We start from the raw sequence: 5,665 nt of genomic DNA, 5'->3' as shown, positions 1-5,665 counted from the left end.
TTTGTAATCCGAGAGTTTACAGCACTTTACAATCTTTCTACTAACTTTATAGTTTTTAACTAACTTTATAGTTGGCTACACAAATAATTTGAGATTGGGTCATTTTGAGGTCTGTGCTTTCATTGTACATTCTGTTCTTCAACTCAACATAGCCAATTTATTTTAAAACGGACAAGCGTATTTGAAAATACAAAAGAAAATCACCATTGTTCTGGGAAGGTTTGCTCAATCGGTTTGAGACATCATATATGGATATATTAGAGGCCTCCCTTGTTTATGGAAAGGGACACATCCAACCTGGACTCTGGGGTAGAAGTAACCTAGTAAATGTAAATCCGGGACACTGAAATTAGTATGATATGTTACATTTGTATGGACATGGGTGAAAGTAGAGTTAATTTATTCCCAGTACAGGGACCTCCTACTGGATGTCTGCACACACTTTTTTTTATTGGCCTAATCATAGAATCTTTTATTTTTACATTTTAGTCATTTAACAGTCACACTTATTCAGAGTGACTTAATAGTAGTGAGTGCATACATTTTAATATTGGTCCCCATTGGGATTTAAAACCACAACCCTGGCGTTTCAAGTGCCATTCTCGACCAACTGAGCCACACGGGAACCCACGTGAATCTCTATTCATTTAATAGGATCTCCATGGGCCTAATAGAAGAGGTTTGTCATTTAACTTTTTTTTAAATGTATTAGTCTACCTTTTTAATGTGGCATAAACACAACTAGTGATTTGTGTTTTCATGAAGGCTACCTGCGTACATTACTCAGGGACGGCGGAAAGACAGGTGGTGCAGGGGAAGAAAAAAATATTTTAAAGCCTCATTTACATAGTTTTCTGCTTATCTTTTTCAACTATTTGAAGGCTGTGTGTTAGTAAACCTGTCTATAATTAGATGCATGCAGCTTCTCTTCTGTCAGTGCTCGATGATTGTCTAGAATACTAAGCAAAGCCTTGCTCACAAGAATGTCATACATTTATAGACGGACCAATGCATCATCAACAATCTATACTGTACAAAAATATAAACACAACATGTAAAGTGTTGGTCCCATGTGTCATGAGTTGAAGTAAAAGATTCCAGAAATGTTCCACATGCACAAAAAAGCGTATTTTTCTCTAATTTTGTACACAAATTTGTTTACATTCCTGTTAGTGAGCATTTCTCCTTTGCCAAGATAATCCATCCACCTGACAGGTGTGGCATATCAAGAAGCTGATTAAACAGCATGATCATTGCTTACACATGTGCACCTTTGCGATGAGGACAATAAAAGGCCACTCTACAATGTCCACTTTGGTCACACAGCACAATACCACTGATGTCTCATGTTTTGAGGGAGCACGCAAATGGAATGCTGACTGCAGGAATGCCCACCAGAGCTTTTGTCAGAGAAATTAAAATTGAATTCTCAATCATAAGCCGCCTCCAATATCATTTTAGAGAATTTTGCAGTAACAACCTCAGCCCAGGACCTCCACATCTGGCTTCTTCACCTGCGGGATCGTTTGAGGGAGGTGCTGAGGACTATTTCTGTCTGTAATAATGCCCTTTTATGGGGGAAAAATCATTCTGATTGGCTGGGCCTGGCTGGCTCCCCAGTGGGTGACCCTATCCTCCCAGTGCCACCCATGGCTGTGCACTTTCCCAGTCTTGTGAAATCCATAAATTAGAGCCTAATGAATTTATTTAAATTGACTGATTTCCTTATATGAAATATAACTCAGTAAAATGTATGAAACTGTTACATGTTGCATATATATATATTTTTTTATTTTTTGGTTTTCTTCTTTTCAGTATAGTTGACATCAGTAATTGAGGACGTTTACAGACTAGGGAAGGTTTCCAAATGACCAATCAGTTTGACCGGTTTTAAGGAAATTAAAAGCTGTTAAAAAAGATCCAACAAATTCTATAGCAAAGTGGCCGTGTGTTTGGACAATGAATTAACAGTGAAGTAAATACAATCTAATAAAAACATCTGTCTTGTCCAGGACTGGCGCCATCGCCAGTCAGAGCTACGGTGGGCCTGTGTTCTACTGCCAGACAGGCCTGTCCTCATTATCTTTGAACTGGACTGTGTGTTTACCGGCAGTAGCACAACTTTAGATCATTAAAACGCATTCGCCAAAAGACACAAAATACACCTGAATGGATTTCTGTGAATATGTAAATACCATGGGGGTCCTCTTACATTTTGGAACTTCACAATTGTATTGATCAAACAACCATAAAAAGGTAGGCTCTCTCCCTCAGTTGAATGCATTTGACTGACAACTAAGATATGTGCTAACTCTGGATAATAGTCATTCAAGTTCAGCATAGCTAGCTAGCTGGCAAAGTGATTAACTTTTCTTGCTAACTAACCGAATAACACCTGCATCTCTAGTTGTAGCCAATGAGGGGGAAAAGAGGGGGAAAACTCAGTATTGAAAAAACAACGAATTCGCAGGTCATTTTTTTACGCGCTACTGCGACCCAAAGTGACCATTGTTTTATTAGAATAAAAGATGTCCCTTTTATAATGTCCACTTAAGATGCTGTATATAGCATTTTAACATAATAAAACAGAAGAAGACATCAATGATATTTATCCAGCCTTGCTGCTATGCTTGCAGATGTGCATAATATGAACATGTACAGGTAGCTGATTAGCCAGCGTAGACTACTGCCCAAACGTTGCTCCAATAGGCCTACATGTTTCTCCTTTGCATGGTGTTTTGTTTTTGGTTATTCATTGTCAAGCTTTAAAAACCGAAGCAAGACTGCAACATTTTAGTAGCCTAGTCGCTAGGAATTTGGCATGTGTCTATACACTATCCCTCCGCTGCACACTGTAAACGGGCCACACGGAAGCAGCGCAATTGAAGTTGAATTCAGCGATGCGAGCGCATCAGGCTGTAATTTCATAAAGCCGTTGACTCAACTGTTGACTCATTTATACTCGCTTGTGTGTCCTATTCAACACGCAGGCCTTGTTTGACACGTGCGCAAGCCTTTTGGCTACGTTATGACTGACTTGTGATCATTGCCCCTTGCTAGTTTGATTGTATTGACATTTCCAGCCTTAGTTACAGACAGTCGTCTGTTTTTGTTCAAAATATTGAGTCATTGAAACCGAATGGGTGGCGGCAGCAAGCAATGTACCAGGCCAGCTGGGATTTACAACGTGAGAGTAATATTTTTTGTCATGGAATTTTGAGTCAAATATAATCTATTTTTAAAACCTCTTATCAAGTTGGTTTTGAAGCATAAACTGGGAATTTTATATTTTTGACTGATATTATGACAAGTGTCATTTTTTGTTGTTTGTGTCATATCTGCAAAGTGGTTGAAATGCTGTCAGTTCCACTTGAAGTAACCTTCTGTCTTATGTAACCATACCAATTGTAACATATTGTAATGAAACAGGGCAGGGAGCAGGTCTCGAACCCCGAAGTCCAGCGCGTGTGCCACAAAAGCACGCTCGTGCGGCAGAGTCGATTTCCGCGCTCATAAACCCAGGGTCGTTACACTATCATACTAATTTCTGTATTTCGTATTTATGTTTAATATGTTACTTCTAGTCTATGAGACCAGGCTGACTCATCACAAAGAATATGCAACTTATGACTGGACCAATGCTTGCATTAAGACCACCGATGAAAATAGAAGTGGAACATACATCCGAGAACAAGTCCTGTAGGCTATCACATGGAGAGAAAACACCATTATGCAACAGTCTGATGAGAAGACGACTGAAAACCGATGGGAACTGAGAGAATCCCAAAGAGATGCCAGCAGTCTAGCAATGTTGTACTCATACCAACCATGACCTCTGCCAGGTTACCCAAGGGACTGAATCTCATTGCTGCTTTACATGCGCGCGGTGACTGGCCGTCACTGACGAAGGGAAAACACTGAAGAGTGTTGCGCAATATTGCTTTATTTGTTTGAATATCTAAGTGTGTGTAATTACCCCAAGGCCCGCCAGTCAAGTGCACCGTGGCATGGCATTCCGTCTCTTGTTCTCTCTCGGCTGGTGCCCACGATTTGAATCACTGTAAAGCCTAAGCCACATAAACCCCGTTGACGTCTAGTCTATGAGACCAGGGTGCAACCCCTTATAAGACACAACCCAAGCTTTATGTTGAATTTGAGAGTTTTTTAAAAAACTGGTCAACTGGATATGATTTTTATGCAGGCTAGCCTAGGCCTGCACATAAATGGCCCAATTGGTGGTTTTGATTGGAGATTATTTTGTCTTAACACCGCCACAAACAATAAAATCCAGACAATTAAATTAATTAAATTAATTCACCTGTAATAATCACAGAACTCTAAGGAACGATTAAAATGGCATTGTCAGACAGATATACCTATCACGGAGTGACTTTCATGAATTAAGCAAGATGTCTCTGGTTGTCGTTCATCTATTGGGGATACTGCATAGGCTAGCCTACAGGTGTGATGTGTGTTTTCCTTGGCACTCCTCAAATATCTGACGACAAGAGGCAAGCACTTGACGCATCTGAAAGTTTAGTGTTGAGATCAAATATGTGCGTATTAATGAATATGTTACCCTTTGAGACAGTTTTTGTGCTGTCAAATGCCCGACGTCTTCAGATCAATAAAACCCGCAGAGCAAGAACACCTCAAGCTAATTTGATTCAATTATAGAAAAGGTTAGGTACACTCAGAAAAAAAGTGTTCCAACACGGTTCTTCAGCTGTCCCCATAGGGGAACCCTTTTTGAATAATTATTTTTGGTCCCAGGTAGAGAGAGCCCTTATGGTTCTAGGTAGAACCCTTTTGAGTTCCATGTAGAACCCTTTCCACAGAGGGTTGGTTCTACATGGAACACAAACGGGTTATACCTGGAACCAAAAATAATTATTCAAATGGTTTCTCCTATGGGGACAGCCAGAGAACACTCTAGATAGCACCTTTTGTGTATTGTCCATCATTTGCCTCTGTCTATTCAGTAGACCATTACAATGCCTCTACATTTTGCCTAAGAGGACCATTCACATACATTTGAATGCATAAAAGTTAGAAATGCCATTGTCCAGGAACCATATAAATGTTTATACATTGGGTTGATCTTGCCAGATGCAAACAAATGCCACGTGTTGTGATGGAAATGCTATCTGATCAGATACAGCCATAAAATCCTCCCAACGGGAACATTATCCTACAGTAGGTTATAGCTCATAAAGACTCGCAAATGTGTATTCATTACAGCTCAATTGCCCAGTTTGTATGAACAAGTCCTCTATGTAAAATGTAGCAGGCTTCAACTTATCGAAACGTTTCCTTCAGATGGGGACATTAGTGCAGGTCTTATAAAACGTTTTTATACTTGATTTGTCATCATATAAGTTTTACTTGCAAACAATGTCCAAAAGTGAGTGTTTGTTGAATAGTTCCAATACTGTAATATAAAAGCACATAAAATAATCGCCAATGCCAGACTATGCCAAAAATAGCACAGGCCGAGGTCTTGTGCGCAACTCACCTTATCTACTTTCCCGGTATTGGCGAGCGGACACTCAGGACTGTCATTGACCGAGCTTGTTGAAGGGAGGCAGCAGAGCCCGCCCCATGAGGAGGGACTAAGCATTTAATAGGGCTGAGACCTCTAAACGGGCTCAAAGAGAGACCCACC

This window comes from Oncorhynchus keta, chromosome 32, assembly GCF_023373465.1.
Source record: "Oncorhynchus keta strain PuntledgeMale-10-30-2019 chromosome 32, Oket_V2, whole genome shotgun sequence".
Taxonomy (NCBI): Eukaryota; Metazoa; Chordata; class Actinopteri; order Salmoniformes; family Salmonidae; genus Oncorhynchus; species Oncorhynchus keta.
This window is presented reverse-complemented; position numbering follows the sequence as displayed.